Raw genomic sequence first — 21307 nt, forward strand, 5'->3', positions numbered from 1 at the left:
GGACTCCCCCACCCTCTCCGCCACCCTGTATTATTTCACTTATCTCTCTAGCTTCTGCATGTGAGAGACAACATCTGACCCTTGACTTCCTGAGTCTGGCTTATTTTGCTTAGCCGTGTATCAGCAGATGCCACGGCTTCATTTTTCTTCATGAGTGTGTACAACTCCATTGTGTATGCACACCATATTTTCTTCATCTACTCATCTGTTGATGGACACCTAGGTTGGTTCCATAATTTTTGCTCTGAACTTGAACATCAATCACCCCCTTGTGCCCAACCCCGCTTCTTCCCCCATCACAGACTCATAAGATAAAATTTCCCTCCTTCTCTCACACCAAGACACCAAGGTGTCTTGGAGGGGAGGGCCTGGTTTGTGTTGCTTCTGTTTTATTTGAATGGATTCTCTCTCCTTCTGGCCTCCAGGTGAGTGGCTGCAGTGCTGCATATAGGCCTGCTGGGGAGCTGCTCAGAGTGGGTACTTTCTGTGTGTGCAGAGTGACCAACTGTCCCTCATTGGAGGAAGCCGCTTTATCGCTGTTGGCCCGGCTTCACAAAGGCCTTGTTTCTGAGGGATCAAAGGGCCTCTTGTATAATAAGTCTGAGCATGCAGTCCATAATGAAGAGAATAGAGCATGTCTTTTAAGCTCCTGTATGATGCCCGGATTATGTGGAGAGTTTAAGGAAGTGATCTCCGACTTTTGTGCCTTTCACATTAAACAGAAAGATGAAAGCCAAGGTTTAGAGCTGACAAAAAATCTCAAGGAGGAATATTCCGGGTCCACAGCTTGTTCACTTGCTCATAGCACACCACCAAAAGATGATTTGAAGAAAAAAAAATGTTTTCCTTTCGTAGTGGAAGACTTGAATGTGTTGTGTGTCTTTTTGTACTGTCGCCTTCACAAAGTGGATCCTGCACTTGACCATCAAACCTCTTATGCATGACGTTAAGGAGGTTACACAACCCCCTGAATTTCATTTTTCCTCATTTTTAAATGAACCTAGAAAAAAATTAACGTGGAAAGTTCTTTCAAGGGTTGAACAACCTTTGTTGGATTGCTATCGAGTGCAAGATGCTGTATTGTTCTGGGTAAATTGCAGCAAAGCTGAATTAAACAATGACAACAGATTTTATTTCTGTGAATTAAGGCTCAATTTTCTGTTTTCACGATCGAACATTGTCCTGAGTAGCTCGAATGGGCCAGATCAGAGGCACTTGCTCAGATTGTTATGTGTTTGTTCCATTGAGTGCATGAAGGGTTGTGTGTGTGTGTTCGGAGAGCTATTAGACTTCTCCAGATTTTCAAATATCTTTGTGATTTTTATTGGGTTAAGAACCCTTTAACCAATCTGTCATTTTAGTGTGGGACAATTGAAGGGTGGATTTTGTATTTGTTTCCTGGCTTATATTTAGAAAACATTTTCTCCATCTGGAGTTTCATGCAATAGCATATTCATCCTCTACTGAATTCCCCGAGTGAGAGAGATAATGTAGACTAGCTCTGAATAACTTTGCCCAATATTTATTGATTTTTAAGATTACCTTGGGATGTCCCACAATGAAGGCATATTTTTCCTCCTTTCTCTCCTCCTTTTTTTATATGAACCCCCCACCCTCACTACTGCCAGGCCCCGGTTCCTCCTCTTTTGCTTTGACTTGGTAGAAAATGAGAGATGCGCAGTTTTGCAGAGACGTGATGAGGGCGTAACCAGTGGGCGAAATAATTTTCAAAATCTGCAAACTAGGCATTGGATCAATGTGGTTTACATTAAAGGCTAGTTTTAACATCTAAAGAAGTTTATATGAGTTTAAATTATCAACTGGGAATACATGTTTAGACTTCATTTCTTATTTTCTCTCAGTCCCTACGTATCTCTTCCTAAACTGGTTGGTGTCCTCCTTTAAATGTAAGCATTCCCACATCAATTTCTTTTTTAATGAAGATATTTTGAAGCATCGCTAATAATTACCTACTCTCCTCGTATTAAAAATCTCTAAATTCCTTTATATTTCTCATGGATGGGCAGGAGTAATAGTAATAGCAACAAATACTGGTGCAGAAGAAGGTTCTGCCTTAAATTTTCTTCTCCATACACTTAACCTGAGATGCCTGGGTGTCTCCCAAGCCCCTGAGCTCACTGTGAGGAGGCACAGGGGAATCAGGCTCACCACACACTGGCAGGACATTGCAAATTAGTAATTAGGGTTTTGAGTGACGCGACTGTCATTGTACATCATCCTGTTGTACGCTGTCCCCTGGGGATTTTTGTACTCAATTATTTTTATTTGGTCTCCATTAAAGTTATTTTGAGAGCTGTCATGGAATTTGTACATATTTTATATTATAATTATTGTGAATTGAGCATTTATTATAATACGATAAAAGTTAAAGCACTATGGTAACGTTAAGATTCTGTCGATAATTGTAGCCTGTAATCCCCAGCAAGTTGGGAGGAGGAGGAGGTAGGAGGATTGCAAGGTCAAGGCCAGTCTGGGCAATTTAGTGAGTCCCTGAGCAACTTACACACTGTATCAAAATAAAAAATAAAAAGGGCTGAAAATGTGGCTCCATGGTTAAGTGCCCCTAGGTTCAATCCCAAGTGGCATAGCAATAATAATAATAATAATCATATTGCTGACATAGTTATTATTAAAGCCTAATTAATTCTTTGAGTATCTTATCTCTGTAGCAGTTTAGATTATTGTTATTATTATTAGTAGTAGTATTAGTATTTAATATTATTGGTTTTTTCTGTGATGGGGATTAAACTCAGGGCCACACACATGCTAGGCAAGTGCTCTGCCACTATGTTACATTCTCAGTCCTTTTAGATATTTTAAGAAATTATTAAACTGGGAGTGGTGGCGCACACCTATAATCCCAGTGGCTGGGGGGACTAAGACAGGAGGATCCTGAGTTCAAAGCCAACCTCAGCAAAAGCAATACGCTCAGCAACTCAGTGAGACCCTGTCTCTAAATAAAATACAAAATAGGGCTGGGGATATGGCTCAGTGGTGGGGTGCCCCTGAGTTCAATCCCCAGTACCAAAAAAAAAAAAGAAAGAAATTATTACAGAAACTTATTGATGTACCACTGATTGATTAGCTTTATGTTTTCACAGTTTTGCAAATTAGGCATTGGCATTTAGTTGTTTCTTATAGATCACAGTTCTGGTTTGCTAGGGGGTATGCATTAAATCATTAACACCCTGTTAGAGATTTACATGGTTGGCTGTCCATAAATTCTCATCACCATCCTGGGAGGGAAATGGAGCCAGGAATGGTTGGCTCCAGTTTAAAAAAAGAAGAAGAAGAAACAGAAATTTAGGGAGGTGGAAAACTCTATAGAGTTCATGGCTATGCAATGCCAGGATTGGTGCTGATCACATCATAGGACTTTATACTATGATCCAGGATTCTCCCAGGTACTTGCCCCCATCCTCTCTTTCCTGGAAGAAACCAAATAGCAATTCAGATTCTTCTCCTAAGCAAGGGACTAAACTCACTCAGGTCACTCCAGGCAAAGATAATTTGTTCCCTTTTTTTCTTTCCTAATAAATCATGCCATCCAGTATCCTCGAAAACACAAATGAACCCAAGAATATAAAGTTGTCAAACTAGAGTTATCTTCCTGGCAGGGAAATCTAATCTTGACTTTTCCTCTTTAAAGTCTTGGGTGATGTGATAGAGGTTAATTGTCCAAGCTTGGCGCCTCACAGTCTCATCATGTCCACCTTCTCAGCCTCATCTCCATTTACTACCCTTTCCCTGCTTCCAAACACTTCGTTTCCAGCCTCCCAAGCTGCATCTATCTACTTGACTGTGCTCTGCTCTTTCTCAGGTCTAAATTTCTTATGCTGTCCCATCCTCAACCCCTGCTCTTACACTGGAAGACCCTTCCTCTCTTTATAGTTTGATAAACTGGGCCATTGTATTACCTAATCTAATAACTATGTGGCTTTGGAGACAAAAGTGTTTTTATATCTTAACATGTTTATTATGATGCAAAAAAGTAAATCAGGATCATTAAATGTATTTCATTAATTCGTCTTCCATCTCTCTTTACTTCTTTCCTCCCATAAGTCATTAATACATTCTCTCCACTCTGATCCTTTCTGTAGATATGGGTACATAGAATTCACATTTTGCAAAATCAAGCTCATACTCTACATTCAATTCTGTATACTTGGTTTCACCTGTATGTAGTATCATTATCTTCTAAGTAGCTCTCAACATTCAATGTTCTTTGAAAACAGCATTTTAAAGCCATAAGGCTTTCTAGTACATACCTAGATTTAAAGTACTTTACTTCTCTTTTGAGCATTTAGATTGTTATCAAAATTTTGCTGTCATAAGTATTACTCAGTAAACACATTGTTGCACATTGATGTTTGAGCATGTCTTGATATGCTTTAGTCAAGTCAAGCTCCATTTCTAGATGTGTGCAAATTGACTCAAGCCTATGAATGTGAAAATGTACATTAGACAATTTATGAAGGCAAATGTTCATAGTGTGTATAGCAGCATATGTATATATACATTCATGTGTATATGAGGGTGTGTGTGTCTGATTGTGCTTAGCTGCTGCACATGTTGATTATTGATATATCACTTGGGCAGGGAAATATACTAAGATAATAGTTACTATACTAAGCTAGAGGCTGGGACTGTAGCTCAGTGGTAGAGCAATTGCCTTGCACCTGTGAGGCACTGGGTTCCATCCTCAGCACCCCATAAAAATAAATAAATAAATAAATAAATAAAGATATTGTATCAACTACAACTAAAAAAAAGTTAAAAAAATATACTAAGCTAATACTAAGTTAATAGTAATCATCTTTGACAGATGATTTCATTTCTTTATATGTATGTGTACAGAGGTAGTGTTGAAAAGCATGGACAGAGTTGTGGAGTGTAGTTATGTTCAAGGAATGTTGGAGAATTCAGCTCTTGATTTGTTTTGAGGAGCTAGGCAGGCAATGCCAAGATTCTGAGGCCCAGACTGAAAGAAGTCACAAGTCTCCTGGAGGGTGTTCCTGTTGAAAGCCTTTTAAATTTGTTTAATTAGTCACACATGACAGTAGAATAATGCATTTATGCACTTTGATGTATCCTATGATATATATTTGATATTTGATATATCATATGAAAAAAGGTTCAACATCTCTAGCAATTAAAGAAGTGCAAATCGAAACCTCTAAGATTTCATCTCACTCCAGTCAGAATGGTAGTCGTCAAGAATACAGACAACGATAAATGTTGGTGAGGATGTCGGGGAAAGGTACACTGCTGGTGGGACTGCAAATTGGTGCAACCACTCTGGAAAGCAGTATCGAGATTCCTCCAGAAAACTCGGACTGGAACCACCATTTGACCCAGCTATCCTACCCCTTGGTTTCTATCCAAAGGACTTAGAATCAGCATCCTGTTGAAATCCTGTTGAGCAAACACTGGGATCAAAGCAGCAGGTGAAATGACTCAAGTAGGAAATAGAGAATAATATCCGGGGATCAGATTTATTTAAACAAGGTCCTATTTTGAGGACATAGCCACCCCCCCCCCCCGCCGCACCCCATTCATGGGCATTCTTGACCATAGCGCCGGACACAGAGCAGTCAAAAAATACATACTCGAATGAATAAACAAAGACCCCCTTGTATGATGCTTTTGCTAATAATAGCAATGATAATTTCTTTTCACGTCTAAATATGCCTGAAAGTCTTCTAGGCAGTTTTCTTTTTCTTTTAATATATCTCAGTGTGACTTTTAACGAGTTGTAATTCTGTTCTTTCATCGTGATTGAAAATGTTTGTCACTGAGAGCTTGCAGCCGTGAAGAACAAGAGTCTGCCTTAAAAGCACACCTATGCTTTGACAATGGCTGTGGTGATGTTTAAGGCTGTCAGAGTTATAAAGCTCCATTGTGGAGATATGATTAGGGAACCATCTTTTTTTTTTTAATCAATTTTTTTTATTGGTTGTTCACAACATTACTAAGCTCTTGACATATCATATTTCATACATTAGATTGAAGTGGGTTATGAACCCCCAATTTTACCCCAAATGCAGATTGCAGAATCACGTCGGTTACACATCCACAATTTTACATAATGCCCTATTAGTAACTGTTGTATTCTGCTACCTTTCCTATCCCCTTCTATCCCCCGTCCCCTCCCCTCCCATCTTCTCTCTCTACCCCATCTACTGTAATTCATTTCTCTCCTTGTTTATTTTCTGATTAGGGAACCATCTTGATGCCCTTGTTTTTGCATCTTTTAATGAGGACATAAAAATAATACATATATGTCTACCTCCGGGGGCTGTAAGGATGAAATGAGTTTAGTATCCTGGAAAGCTCTTGTCCTGTACCTGACAAGTAGCCCAACATGCATGTGTCCTCTTCCCCTTGCTAACAGAGGCTGCCGATGCTCGAACTTGCCCATGGTCAACAGGTGTGATCAGGCTTAGTCACAGGAGCCTTGCCTCCCTGTGGCTGTTGTCACATACATTCTGGATTGTTTATTTCAAAGGCTGTCTCTATGGATTATCTCCAGACTGGGCCCTGGACATTGTTAATGGACATTTTGCGGAGGCAGTCTCCAGTTGCATCAGAAAATAATATAAAATCAGGGCTCTATTCTGTTTGAAATCCACCAAAGGTTATCTGTTTGATTTATTCTTAATTTAAAACACTGACATGTTGCTTCCAAAAATCACTTCAAACATGATTTCCTCTGAAGCTCACGCTGCCTTCAACAGGAAAGAAAAAAAAAAAAAAAAAAAAACAAGAGAATGTTCCTGCCCTGCTACTCCAGGGTGACGTAGAGGAATTTTAAATTGACTCTCTTCCCTCCAATGGTTGATGAGTTTATAAATAAGCAGATGATTGACAGATTGATGGGAAGAAACCTAAATTTATTAGTGAGCTTGAACATGAGAGCTGCACACATAGAGGGTGAAACTCAAATGTAATTGAAGCTTATGGGGCGTCAACAAAGGGGTAGGGGATTAAGGTCTAGGGGGGAAGGGAGGTGCCAACAGGCTATGGAGAGTCGGAAGGGATGCTTACTGAGCAGGAATTGTTACCCAGGTGCAATCCTCCAAGTAACAGCCACCTGCTGTCATCCCCATCTGGACCAGGTGTCAGAAACTCAATCTCTTCTCCCTATGAAAAGATCTTTTCTAGGCAGGAGGATGGTGGACACAAAAGCCTGTTCCCATCTGCTGGCCCTGTACTTCATAAATGTGTTTTTTCTTTATATATGTAAATTTTCTTTAGAAAAGGGCAGCCTTTCTGAACCAGCCCTGTGGATCTGCTGAGGTCTGAAGTTTCTCTGAGGAACAAACTTGAGGTATACCAAAGAAATATATTTGGGATGGGATATTTTCCTCTCTACAAAGAAGGAATCAGTACCCCAGGAGTGGTAGGGCTTTGAAGTCTCATGGTTTGGAAAAGCACCAGATCTTTCCCTGTCACCTGGGCTGGGGACCCAGGTTTTCTGGTTTGACTATACATCGTGGCTGAAACCTGTAGCATGGAGGGTCTTCCTGGTTCTTCAGTTTTCCTGGTTAGAAGATGTCCCATGCTTTCAGGAGGTATCTGGACTTCCACCCCTGGGAATTCTGTTAAGGTGAACTCCTTACTGATAGGAGCTTTATAATGTCCACATTGCATTATGATAAAAAAAAAGTGAAGAGTGAAGTTGTCCTCCCAAGGGGGACTATAATGGTTAATTTGAATTGTCAACTTGATTGGATTAAGAGATGCTCAAAATTAAGAGACTGCTGGGTGGGTCAGGGAGGATGTATCCAGGAATGATGGGCATGTGGGATAGCCAATGGAAGTGAAGACCGTCCACTCCAGAACCATCCAATAGGATGATGGCTTGGATGGAATAAAAGTTGGAAAAACAAGGAAGTGGCAGCAGATGAAAGCTCCATTCTTCTTGAACGGGTTCTTGATTGCTGCTGGGATCCTCTGAGGACATAGGACTCTCTCTTCTTCACTTCTCCAAAGCAAGCTCTACCAGTGATTCTCCAAGGAGTTTCCAGAAGCCTTCGATGTTGGACTAGGGTTGCATTGTGGAACCCTCTTGTTCTGTGCAGCTGAACCGGTTCCTCCAGCTCTCCAGCCTACAGATGGCCATTGTGGACTCTCCAGCTTCTGGTCGCCTAAGCCAACCTAGTAAACCTTCTGTTTATAATTACACTACCTGTTGATTCTGTTCCTCTAGAGGACCTGAGTAATACAGGGACACAGCTCATTCCTTCATTCCAGTGAATATTTATTGATTACCTATTGTGTAATATTTATTGATGTACCTATCGGGGTTTGACTGTACATGGTGGCTAAAACTTATGCTGGATCTGGGTCAAGAATCCTGAGCGATGGGGTGTTTCTGACGTCATTGGTTGGATTTGGGTGGTTGTAGCCCTGTACCTGGAGGGAAGAGAAGATAGTGCCTTAGTCTTCCAGGATGTTTTCAAATGGTAGCGATGAAATATTCACTCTCTTTCCTGTTAATAAACTATGAGTGTTCCAGTCAAGAATATGTATCAACTTTTCTGGAAGCTATTTCTAGAACATCTATGACTTATGGTACTGTAACAGTGGTCCACTTCATTCTTTGAATAGAGATAGCCCTTGTTGTTCTGCCACTGAGGCTTATTTTAAAAGGGACATGTTTTTTTTTTCTCTTCTCCCTCTGCCAAATTAATAAGTGAATCTCAATCCCCCTACAGGGAACATCTGGAATGTGGCCTTTGAATAGGTATTTTAAATGACCTCTGTTCTCCCCGATGGGCAGAAGGACAGCCTCTGGGACAGGAATCCCCTGTGTTTCTTCTTTGCTAGCAAAATAGTAAAACTTCTTTTTCTCAAAACGATGTCCTTATTATTAGGACTGAGCTTTCAGTAACAGTAATAGAATTCTTTTGTGTATGATCTTACACTCCCCCTCCCATTTTTTTTCTTTATCTTTTTTTCCATTTTTCCCCGAGGTAGCTCCTCTCTCCTAAGTTTTAACAAACTGTACAAAAACAGAATTATGTTCACATTTTCGGCGCCCTTTTAAGATTTTACTATTTGTGTTGATCTGTTCAATGCATTCATCTCCCCGCACTGAAGGTTTCTGTTTTTACACCTTCCCTGTGTGAGGATTCCGTTGTGCCAACATCTTCAGGAGCTTCGATATCCTCCATATCTCCTTCCCGGCTCTTTTTCTTCTACTCCTAGACTTTCCGTGCAAAGGAAAATTGTAGAGATCACTCAGTGAGCAGTCTCAGGTTGTGGAGCAGGATTTGGAGGCCCCCCCCCCCCTAATGAGTTTGGAAACTTTGTAATAGGCGGTAACAGAGGTAGAAATAAACTCCTGAGAAGCTCCAAAGGGCCTTGGAATACCCTGCTGATCTCTCATTTTGCTCTTGGCCTCTTCTAGACAGTGGAACACAAGCCGGAAAAAAAGGATAAAGTTTGGAGAAATAAATCCATTGTAGTCTTTCTTCTTCCCAAAGCATCCCAGGGCACATGACCTGAATAATGGATGGTGTCCATAAAGACAGAGGCTTTGGAGTTACTAGAGGGGGTTCCTGTCTTGGATCAGCCACTCAGTCTCACTGCAACTTTGCACATTTTACCTAATCTATTCAAATTTATTTAATTTCTATAAAATTGGATTCACTGGGACTCTGTGTATGGCATACTTGCATTATATAAGATAGTGTATCAATTGTTTAGCATATTACTCCAGACACAGTGTGTCTTCAATTGATATTACAGAGAAATCACAAATGATCCTTAATAAGGGCTCAAAACTTGTGTTTTTTGTAAAAAAAAATACTCAATTAGTGGTCAAAAATAGGGATTATTTTATTCTTGAATGCCTTTTCAGGAGTCTTCTTAGGAAAAAATTCAACATTCAACATTGTCATATTGCTCATTTTAAGGTTTGGCCTGTGAATAATTTCTACAAACAAACACTACTTAGCACATGCTGTTTGCATTTTTGTGCATCATTTATGTTAGTTTCATCCAACCATTTCTGTTCCCGTGTTCATTTTTGTTATACTCTGAGTTTATATTCCAGGAACTATTACACACATCATGTATTGTTTCCCTTCTTCAAAGACAATCATTCAACAAATCTGTGCTGAACAAAGATGTTTTGCATTATATTTTGGTATTGACCCAAATATTGACAAAAAAAGATGAGGTGCTTAACTTTTCATAATGCGTTTATTTCTATTTTTTTAACATCACTAGAATGTTTCCAGCGTTTACAGATCAAATGTGATTCAGTAAAATTTTAAAATCGAGAAAAAAAAATACTCTTGATGACAAATACACTTACCTAAGATGGGCATTTCCATTCAGGGGACACCTATTGAGCAACCAGTATTTGATAGTTTGATATTCACTGTGCTTGGGTACTCAGGAAGTAATAATTAATGAGACTTTTCCCCCCTGGCTTTGAAGAACTCCTAAGTTTGCATAAAACACTGTAAAGAAACCCTTTTCAACCTTGTGAGGATAAAGACTTTCGGCTTCCCAGCTGTGGTGGGCTTACCAGTGGTCAGGTTCACAGATCATCTCTCAGGGCACCATGTGACATTCCTGTCCTGGCCTGAGTTGGAGTGGGGACCTTTCAGCTAAGAGAAGCTGGAGGTCACTCAGTGCCCCTCTTGGCCTCATTGCCTGCCCCAGGTTGATGGTGAGGTTGCTGCTGCTGCCACACCCGGCTGTTACTAAGCACCTTCTAGATCCCAGCCCAGGAAGAAGCATTTTTGACATGTTAAGTCCTGCTCCTCAAACCCTCATTGCAAGAAAGAGACAAACACCTCCATCTATGTATGAGATCACTGGCGTTCTGAAAGATTGCAGGAGCGTCCTAAGGTCGCAGAGTAGGTGCACACTTGGCTGTATATTTGGCCCTTCTGACTCTTTTTCTTCTGTGCTACTGTGTCACTTTTGACAGATATTATGATGGTAATGTGCTGCCTCCTGTTCCCTGAGAGTATGACATTCGCACTTGTGACTGTCAACTTAGGGAGCTAGGAAGTGCCACTCACTATTAATTGTATGCGTAGCTTTTATGCATTCATTTACTAATTCATCCAAACTATATTTAGCAAGCTAGTCATACCGGCATTATCAAGATACGGAATTCAGGACCCATCCTATGAAATATGAGGGTGAAACTAATAGGAGCGTGTGTGATAGCCGTTTGGTCTTTAATTTTGTCAAGAATGGAATTGTGATGTATATAAGATCATATAAATTTATTGAATAAGGAAAATATACCTTAAAATGCTTTAGAAAGGTGTCATGTTGAAAAGTGACCCATTGTCTTTCAGTAATTCTTACACAGTCAGCCTTTCCGGTGGCCCACAAGCGATCACTTTCTCTGTCTGGGAACCTGATGACGTCATATGTTTGATGACAGGGCTGTGGTGAGTGGAAGATGCCATTTTCAAATTCTAGAGAAAATTATATATCTGCAAGATGTTCCTGTTCTGAGGATGTGTGGACCTGAGTTCAGCTGATTGAGAACTACCTTTTCATACCTGCCTAGGGCACATGTTGGTTGAGTAACCCATTGGATCTATTTCTAACTACTACTTGTTCTTGAGAACATTCTACATCTTCTTGTAATGTACTTTCTGTGTATTTTTCCTGAACCGAGTAGAATTTAATTTAACTAGTTGTACCTGAACTGTACATTCTCATAGTCATATGCTTTTTTTCCCCCCCCATAAAATGGCAAACAACCAAGAAGAATCCTAGTAAGCTTTGTCTTAGTATACCTCTGAATTCTTCAGGTTTGGATTTTCATATTCCTATCAGTCTCACCTTTACATTTGGAAGGCATATTTCTTTGTATCTCTTAAGTAGAAAAACCTTAGGGACATTGGAAGAAAAAAAATACTTTTCTCTAACAACAGAAAATAAGACATTTGTAGTCTATATGAGTGGTGGTGAGGGATAGGGTCACTATTTCTAGAGCAAATAAATTCAGAGTATCCCATATCCTTCTAATGTAATAAAAGCAGAATAAAAAAGACATTTTCTTAGACTATAGTAATATACTGTGCATGTTCCCTTAATTGTAATTTTCAGAGGCTATAGTCCTACATATATATAACGTAAATTGCACAGACATACGGCAATGCTACTATATGCTATAAGAATGCAGGATAGAAGCTGGGTGTGGTAGCATACACCTGTAATTCCAGCAGCTAAGGAGGCTGAGGTAGGAGGATCATGAGTTCAAAGCCAGCCTCAGCAAAAGTGAGTTGTTAAGCAACTCCGTGAGACCCTGTCTCTAAATAAAATACAAAATAAGGCTGGGGATGTGACTTAGTGATTGAGTGCCCCTGAGTTTGATCCCTGGTACCCCCAGGCCCACACCCTCCCAACCCCACCAAAAAAAAAAAAAAAAAACAGGTTAGAGGCAGAATTCTTAAAAAAAAAAGTAGATAAAATAACAAGTATATGTGTATGTGCATATTTTTAAATGTTACTTGTGCATTCTAAAGGATTATCTGCAGGTCTCTTTTGAAAGCTCATGTACCTGTAACATGAACAGAGATAATTCTTCATGCTTACCAAGTACACATGCGGGTGCACACATGTGCACACATGCACGCACACACACACACACACACACACACACACACAGAGTCATTAATGCAAGTGTCTTCTCAACGGAAGTTGAGATTTCATCGCAGGCTGCTCCCTGAGCATACAGATAAGTCTCCATGTCCAACACCACACAGCAGTCTTAAACTCCTGAGAACGTGGGTGGTGGAGCCCGAACATCTATCTCTGTGCTCCTGGGTGTCCTTGACAGGTATAAAAATGTTGGGACCCCTTAGGATGCTTGCTGTAGAAGCTGTGTGACCTGGATGGGTTTGGGAGGGATGTCTTGCAGAGATGTAATATTGGAACAGTCAAAGTTGCATCCCAAATGTACAATACACTGAATTTATGACATTCTTTATCACCGAGGTCCATAAAAATCACATGCTACTTTAGGTCATTTAACTTTACTCTCAGCAAATGGAACAGGAGGATCAGGCGATCTCACTTGGAATCCACATCTGCGAACATTGCATTTTCTATATTTCCCGCTGAGAGACGGTTGTAACACATCGGAGCCTGGATATAGCAGAGTGGAGGCCAGGTTCCATGGTCCTTGGCTTGAATACACAGTTCTTTCAGCCTGCAGAAGTCAATAAACATGGCTGCGCTCTACAAAGGGCACCGGTGGACCCACTGTTTGGGAGCCTCATTCGATGCTGTTTTGTGCATTTTTAGAGGTCCATAAACAATTTTAATTGTTGAAGTCATGCAAGTAATAAAAATGGTGTCAGAAGTAGGACTGATGGAATTGAAATGAGGCTACTGAACCAAATTAGAAAGGACACAACACTGTCTGTGCAGAATGTCACTGGGTCCTTTGGAAAGCATGGGGACTTTTCTTACACTTGCCAGCCTTGCGTTTTTCTTCCCAGTGCTCCTGTGTGAGGTTCTCTCCCAAGGCGCTGCAATCTGTTTACAACTTCTTGGCATCAGTTCCTGGAAGAAGGCCACAGAAATTGTCAAATATTGCATGGGATGCAAGTGGCTTGCTTGGATTTTTGTAGCCTTTCTTCTTTCTCTTAGGGCTGAAGATATTACAGTTTTCTATGTCTCTTAAATAGTAGTTTGTACCCCACTGAGTTAGGAATAATAGATGAAATTTAGCCCTTCTGAGCAGTATTCATTCAATGATGACTACTGGTTAAAAAAAAAAAACCAAAAGCACAACGTTGACTTATTTGGATTCTGGATGGGTAACAGGAGCCCTTAGCTGGTCAAAGCTGTGTTCATGGGACAGCATTAGGAAACAAGGTTATAAACACCCTTGGTGACTGACAGCTCATCCTCAAATCATCTGGGAATCAATGGCAAGAGGACTGGGTTCAAGGTTTCCTTCATTTCACGTGTTGATTTGTTCTAAGACCGTCGGCTGGACATGAGCACACGTGCCTGGAGATGGCCTCTTGATTTGAAGGCTGTGTTTCAGTCCATAATTGACAAGAGTCAGACGCTGGAGGGCCTTCTGATAGAACCCTTCCCTTTTTTCATCTGTATTGTTTCCTTTGGACTCGTTGGTCACAGTAGCCAACAAAAGGAGGTGGCTATTGTTCAGAATACTTCCTGGAGACCTGCCAAATGGGGGTCTACAAATGGGGGTTTGGTGCAAAAAAAAATAGAATCTGCAAGAGAAGGCATATCAATAATTCTTTCAATAATAAGTGCCATTATGTGGCTGTTTCCTGCAGGTCTGCCCTTTGTATGACTTCTGTTATTCCAAGATAGAAATTTACAGGATTTGTTGTTGTTGTTGTTGTTTGTTTTTTTTAAAGCAACAGAACAAGGCTATTGTTTGGGTATTAAAGTAGAAATTGGAGAAAGACAAGTTAAATGTTTGTGTGTGTGTGTGTGTGTGTGTGTGTGTGTGTGTTTGACAGAGACCAGGTAAAAATTGCTTGAAAAGTGGCTCCTTAGATGGAAATCACTTCTAAAATTATAACTTTTAAATCTATCCCTAGGTGCTATAAACTGCGAACAATGATCCTGTCTTAACAGCTAACAGGTCACAGTAGAACGAAGGGGAAGTTAATTTACCGGTAAGAATATTTTTCCTTAATCAGTTGCCTCGTGCATTTTGATCGTATTTAATTAATGCAATACACAGCACAAGAACAGAGCCAGAGGGAGAAACATGGAATAAGAGAGTGTAGAGATTTTGTGTCTACTAGTTTTAGAGAAGATATGGCCCAGGCATATGATGCAGTGAGGTGTGTGTCGTTTATTTTCTGAGTTTCCCTTAACATGCTGACTTGTTTTGGAAAGAGCAAACCCCTGACCTTCACGTTATTTGTCTCACCTCTTGGCATATGTGAAAGTGCCCTCTCCAGGATATTTATCTAAATGTCACATTTAATAGAAAAATGAATTTGACCACTAAGTTCTCAGAAGCTTGTCTCCCTAGGAGGCTTGAGGTTTTGTTGAGGAATCTTGTATTTATTTTTTGGGGGGGAGGTCAAACAGAGCTCACCCCTTCATGATCTGAAGGAATTTCAGCTTCAGGAACTGTCCCTGGAATTTGGATTCATGTGCAGTCCGATCTGGATCCTCTCTTTTAGAGAGTTTTCTCAAACTCTTTGTCGCAATACTGAGTCGAATTATAACTGATTTCAAAGTATTTGGCACAAACACACTGTGCTGTGGCTTTGGGGAAGCTGTTTACCATTTTTACCCTCCATTTCATAATTTGCAAAGTTGGAATAATTGTTGTAACTGCCTGCAGGCACAGCTTAAACTCGATTGGTTTGATAACAGTTATTAGCACTGTTTGGTCTCTGGCACCACCGTACTCAATTTGGTAAATGTCAATAATTAGCGTCATTATTAGTTTTCAAAGACTTTTTTTCAAAGAAAAAAGTTTTTCTTTCCCTTAGTCATATTTTAACGAGTGATTTTCTTCTTATGTTCTTAACTGTGCGTCTTGTGAACAACAGAATATATACTACCAGAGAATTATTATTTGATGCACGCAGAACTTTCCTATAGGTGGGTGGTAAATGGAACCTTAATAAATATAAGATAATGTAGCAAGAGGCAGAGCCTCTGGCCTTGGTGAGCCATTGTGAGCGTGCCTAGTTCCTGGTAAGCCCAGAGACCTCCTGTGTGAATGGGGCTTATTCCAGGAATCTAACAGAAAACCACTTGGAGCAGACCTGCCCTCTCTCTCACTCACTGGGTTGGTATCACCTTATGGAATTTGCTCTGAGCAGGGCTTCTCTGCACAGGCTGTCTAACTCCAGTTAATCTACAGGTCTATTAGAAGATTAAAAACCCTTTGAGAGACACCGTCATGTCCTTAGGGAAAATTCCTGAAATCTGATTAACCAGATTCTTTCAGGAAGGTGCACTGATTCCATTAAAACACTTTTAGCGTTTCGCTCTAAGTAAATTTCTTGTTCCTGAGAAACCTGGGTAAAGCTCAGAAAGTAAAGGGTACGAAACAATATCCAGGATATTAAATTTTGGACACAGACGTTATGCTACCATAAAGGGGCCTTAATTATGGCAATGATGTATTAATAATTGCATATGTGGCTCTCATGGAAATGGATAGAGAGCCACAGAACGCTCTACTGACTCATTATCATGCTGCCTTTCCTTTGTTTTATTGAATTATATTTATTTCTTGTGTTCTCTTTGTTTTTTGATGATTGATCAAATCTTTTTTTTATCAAATCATTATTTAATCCTACATAATACCTTCTTTCACCATCAATTTTCAGGATGGTGTTTGAAAAAAATAATCCATGAATCTTCCAGCAAGGGTTTAGAGAACCATATGCTAGAACACACAGGTGCACTTGCTACTTATTCCACATTGCTACATGCTATGCACACATGCTTACTTAATCCTTAATTAATTAATTTTTTTATTTTTATTTTTTGATGGTGCTGGGAATTGAACCCAGGGCCTTGTGCATATAAGGCAAGCACTCTACCAACTGAGCTATATCCCCAGCTCCATCCTTAATTTTTTGAATAAGCTTTCTTTTTGTCAGCTCTCCCCCTCACTATTCAGTCTCCCATGACATCTGCTTTAAAATGAATTGAAATGATAGCCAGGTGCCTTGGTACACACCTGTAAGCCCAGTGGGTCTGGAGTCAGGAGGATCACAAGTTCAAAGCCAGCCTCAGCACTGGTGAGGCACTAAGCAACTCAGCGAGACCCTGTCTCTAAATAAAGAAAAAAAAATATGAAATAGGGCTGGGAATGTGGCTCAGTGGTCGAGTGCCCCTGAGTTCAATCCCCGGTACCCAAAAAACAAAAAACAAAAAAGGAATTGAAATGATCCCCTAGACTCTGATGAGACTCTAACACAGGAATACTAATTTTGCTCTTATATTTTCCAACACGAAAATTTATCTGAACTTAGAGCACCATTTATCGAGTGTCAGAGTTAGAATTTTCTGAGGTTGTTTGTGCCTATAGCATAGATTTAAGTTGATCCATGCAGCTTATTCATCGCCATACCTGCGTATAATTTATCCGAAGGGGATATTCTCCGTGCACCTTAACAGGATGCCTAATGACAGAGGCTGTTTTTGCAGCAGTAGTTCAAGATGAAACATGTAGCAGAAGGTCACCTTGGGGCACGCAGGAGACTGATTGATGGTGCTTATCTCTCCACCCTGCTCCTCCTCCTGATTTATGAACTTTGATGGGTTCTTTATATAAAAGGCCAGGCCACATGTCCTGATGGTCCAGGAGAGAGAGTGATATTTTCATTTAATCTTAATTAAGTGCATTCACGTGAGTGGGGACGGTGGCTGGTTTCCCTGGACAGTCTGTGGAGTTGCAATGAAATATCGACTGTTTTTCAGGGATGCCAAGTTCATGGTTGCAGACCATACATGTGTGTGGTCCCAGCAGGGCTTGGCTCCTCTGCTCTGCTCTGCTCTGGGGAGGGCAGGATGGCACAGCCTCACCTGTGCAATTTGGTTGGCTGATCCTGCCTCTGCCTTGCTCTAGCCGTGGTCATAAGCCTTAGCCTCACTTGCAATTATATGTGTGAGCATGTGTGTGCGTGTGTGTGTGTGTGCATATGTGTGTATGAATTCATCTCATAAACATGTCTTCAAAGGCAGCATCCACGTCAAATTTCTATTTGCATCATTATCACTGTGCACGAAGCTCAGGGTGTAGCAGATGCTTTGTAAACGCAGGTCAGGAAGGAAGAAAGAAACGGAGGGATGGAGGAAGGGAGGGAAAAACCTCCTGATAGATCATTCCCTGGATACCTGCTGTGCCCAGAAGCGTCTGGATGGCTTCCCTGGACTCTGTCATCTTCTCAGCAGTCTTGCTAGGAGTTTCCCGTTATGCTGAAGTGTGGTTTGGGGTTTTGATGAGTTGTCCTGTTCCTTTATCTATGCGCCTTCTGGTAGCCCCACCCTGGCCAGGTGGGTCCTGACCTCTCCCCTGGCATTTGTGTGAGTCTCCTTCCTTTCCGGACCAGTGGGAAATAAAAGCGTGTGCGAGTCACTGTGCGAAAGGAAAAACCTCTTTTCAAGAAGTCCTGATCGGAAGCCAAATAAAAACTGATCTCCTCGGGAAGACGTTCCCCAGGGTGGAACAATTAAGTGTAGTTTTGCAGTATTTCTTGAGAAGGGGCGTTCAGAGGCGATCAAAGATTCCATCAAATGCTAGAATATCGTGCATACATTATTAATGTTCCATATTTCAAAATGATGCTAGTAAACAGTATCTCTTTTTTTTTTCCTTTCCCGTGAATATGAATGCATTAGCGTATCTCCATGCCCCTCGCCTTGGAATTAATCATTCCTATCTATATTTGATGTTTACGCCGTTTCAATATTTATGGGCTCTGACGCTCCTTCATTGTTTACCTACTTCAGGGACATGCAGAAGCCTTGCAGGGACATGCAGAAGCCACATAGTTCCTTAGCCAACGCCGCTTTTCATTCATCCTTCTTTGGGCTTTTCTTTGGATGACCTCCAATCTGCCTACATGATTTTGGTAGGAAGGTGCCAAAAAATACATTTTGTTTCATCTGGAGTTTTATTGACGTCGCTTTTCCTCACATCACATACACAAATAAATGTGATTTCCGAGGCAAGAAAATTCAGCGAGGACTCCAAAGGGAAGCTGAGATACAACAATATGTCCTTCGAATGCTATGGGTAGATCTTAAGGCACCAGAAAAAAAGGGCATCTCAAAAATCAAAACATCCTAGAATGAGCACAGTGTTAAAATATGGCATTTTTTTCAGCCTAAGTCTATGATTTTATTGCAGGATTTCATCATTACTGTCAGTGGTAGGTTTTTCTCATTGCTTTACTGAAGTATAATTGACAGTACAGAGAGCTGCACATATTGAACATGTACGATTTGGAGAGTTGGGCATGTGCAAGGCCATTCCTCAGTCAAGGCAATAACATGGTCATTACCTCCAAAAATTTCTTCCCTGTCCCTTTGTTTTGACTGATTTTTTAGATTTTGATAGGTTTGGGTTCAGTCTTCACAGACATTTTCTTCTTCTTTTGTTTATTTTGCTTTCTTTGCGAACACAGAAGGCAGAATTCTTTTACAAAAAGAGGAACAGCTGCCATTTCCTCAAGAGAAAAGAATGAATAAAATGACCATTAAATTATGAAAGATAAGCACGTCAGGTGCAGTGGTGCACGCCTATAGTCCCAGTGGCTTGGGAGGCTGAGGCAGGGGGATCGTGAGTTCAAAGCCAGCCTGAGCAAAAGCGAGGCTCTAAGCAAGTCAGGGAGACCCTGTATTTAAATACAATACAAAATAGGGCTGGGGATGTGGCACAGTGGTCATGTGCCCCTTGTTCAATTCCTGGCACACACACACAAAAACATAAATATGAATATATATATATATATATATATATATATATATATATATATATATATAGACACAGAATCCCAGAAACACTTGGATGATCTCTTTCATGAGCAAACTATTTCGCTCTTATGTTGAAATTTAAAAGCCCTGCTCATGTAGCAACATGATATACTAGACACATAAAATGTCCACGAAAATACAAAACACAACCAAATGACTTAGAGCAAAATCAAATGAAAGGAGAAAATTGTGTTTCCTCAAAAAAAAAAAAAGTCATTTTCACCCTAAGGCAATCCATGCTGGGGAAAAAATACCATGTATAACATTGACAGAAATGATAGACCTCCCCCCTGCACAGCGGATGGAATTGGGTTGCACAGGTGGGCAAGTACTCGAGGCCTTGGAAGGGCAGCAGATCCAAGAAATTCATCACCGCTCTCACCCTAGAGCTGGGCAGGAGATGGCAGGGGCAGCCTGCATGCAGCCTCGTGATGGAGTGTGGAATGAGGAGGTAAATCAAAGCCTCCCATCAAAGGCTCATTTAGCCTGTCTTAAGTGATCATACAGAGAAAGGCAGCCCCATGCACAAGGTTCAAAGATGAGTGCTTTCACTTATACCACAGCACCCTGCCTTATAGCATGGAAAAAAAAAATAGGAAGGGTAGAAAAGAAGGAAAAACACATCAAAGCTATCTGAGAACCTTGTGCAATATAATCTCCCTTTCTTAAGGACAGCATACACTGTTAGAAAAATGAGAATGATTTTTCATAGTGTGTTTGAGTTCTGCCTTTAAGATTCTGAGGATCCAGCTCTGCAGGCTTGGGTAGCTGATTTGCAAGAGTCTTCTCTGGAGTCTTCTGGAGTCTCTTCTGTCCACTGCAATTACCACCCCCCACTGTTTTTTTTTTTTTTTTTTTTTTTTTCGGTACAGGAATTGAACTTAGAGGCACTGGACCACTGAGCCACATCCCCAGCCTTTTATTGTGTTTTATTTAGAGACAGGGTCTCCCTGAGTTGCTGAGTGCCTTGCTTTTGTTGAGGCTGGCTTTGAACTCACGATCCTCCTGCCTCAGCCTCCTGAGCCACTGGGATTATAGGTGTGTGCCACCGTGCCCAGCAGTTGCTTCCCATTTTGATGTATTACAATTCTCTTTGCAACTACAAGCTGCAGGTAAGTAATCCTATATTTGAGAGATTATCATCTGTTAAATTTCAGTTGGACCAGGGACCCCGGGCTCTATTGCTAACATGCTAATTGTTAACTTCTTTCTAACCAGCTATCTCAAGCCTCATACAGCATTTATTGTTTTCAGTATATACTGTGGATCTAACAACTTGCTTCACTGTACGTGAGTGTTCTATAGGAAAAGAAATAAAACTTTTCCTGTACTCTCCTCTTTTTGTGTGTGCCCTGTGAATTAATCTACCAACAACAACACAAATTAGGAGGAAAGGCGTACCAGTTTTATTTGAGGTGAATAATTTAATTTTTATGTGCATAGAAACTGTCGTAGAAAAAGAAGCAAAACAAACAAAGAAGCAGTTAGACCCAAGAGGTTTATATACCATTTTAAGAAAGGACAATACATTGTGGAGAAGTGGGAAGACAGAGGAGAAGGTTTTGAACTTCTATGGGCAGTGCATGGGAGAAAGTAGACGTGTGTAATGTTCATGGAAGAGAAGGGTCATTTAGGACAGTTTCTTCTTGCAGACCCACCAGAGTACCAGCTTTCTGTCTCCGGGGTAATGATTTTCCTCTTGACACAGAAGAGGGGAGGAGAACATTATAAGGGGAAATGCATCTCCCATTTTTAGGCAGAAAGAAGGTGATATGGGGGCTTTGTAGGTTTGTTG

At 40.7% G+C, this 21307-nt stretch overlaps 1 protein-coding gene across 1 annotated transcript in view; it reads left to right on the plus strand.

Moving 5' to 3' along the window:
- CHL1 (cell adhesion molecule L1 like) overlaps positions 1-21307 on the plus strand; it is a 198437-nt gene that overhangs the window by 34077 nt on the left and 143053 nt on the right. The window contains exon 2 of the mRNA XM_081276343.1: positions 14595-14672. The gene's annotated coding sequence lies outside the window, so the exon portion shown is untranslated. The remainder of the gene's footprint in view (positions 1-14594; positions 14673-21307) is intronic.

Source organism: Spermophilus citellus, assembly GCF_964194105.1.
Source record: "Spermophilus citellus genome assembly, chromosome: 19".
Lineage (NCBI taxonomy): Eukaryota > Metazoa > Chordata > Mammalia > Rodentia > Sciuridae > Spermophilus > Spermophilus citellus.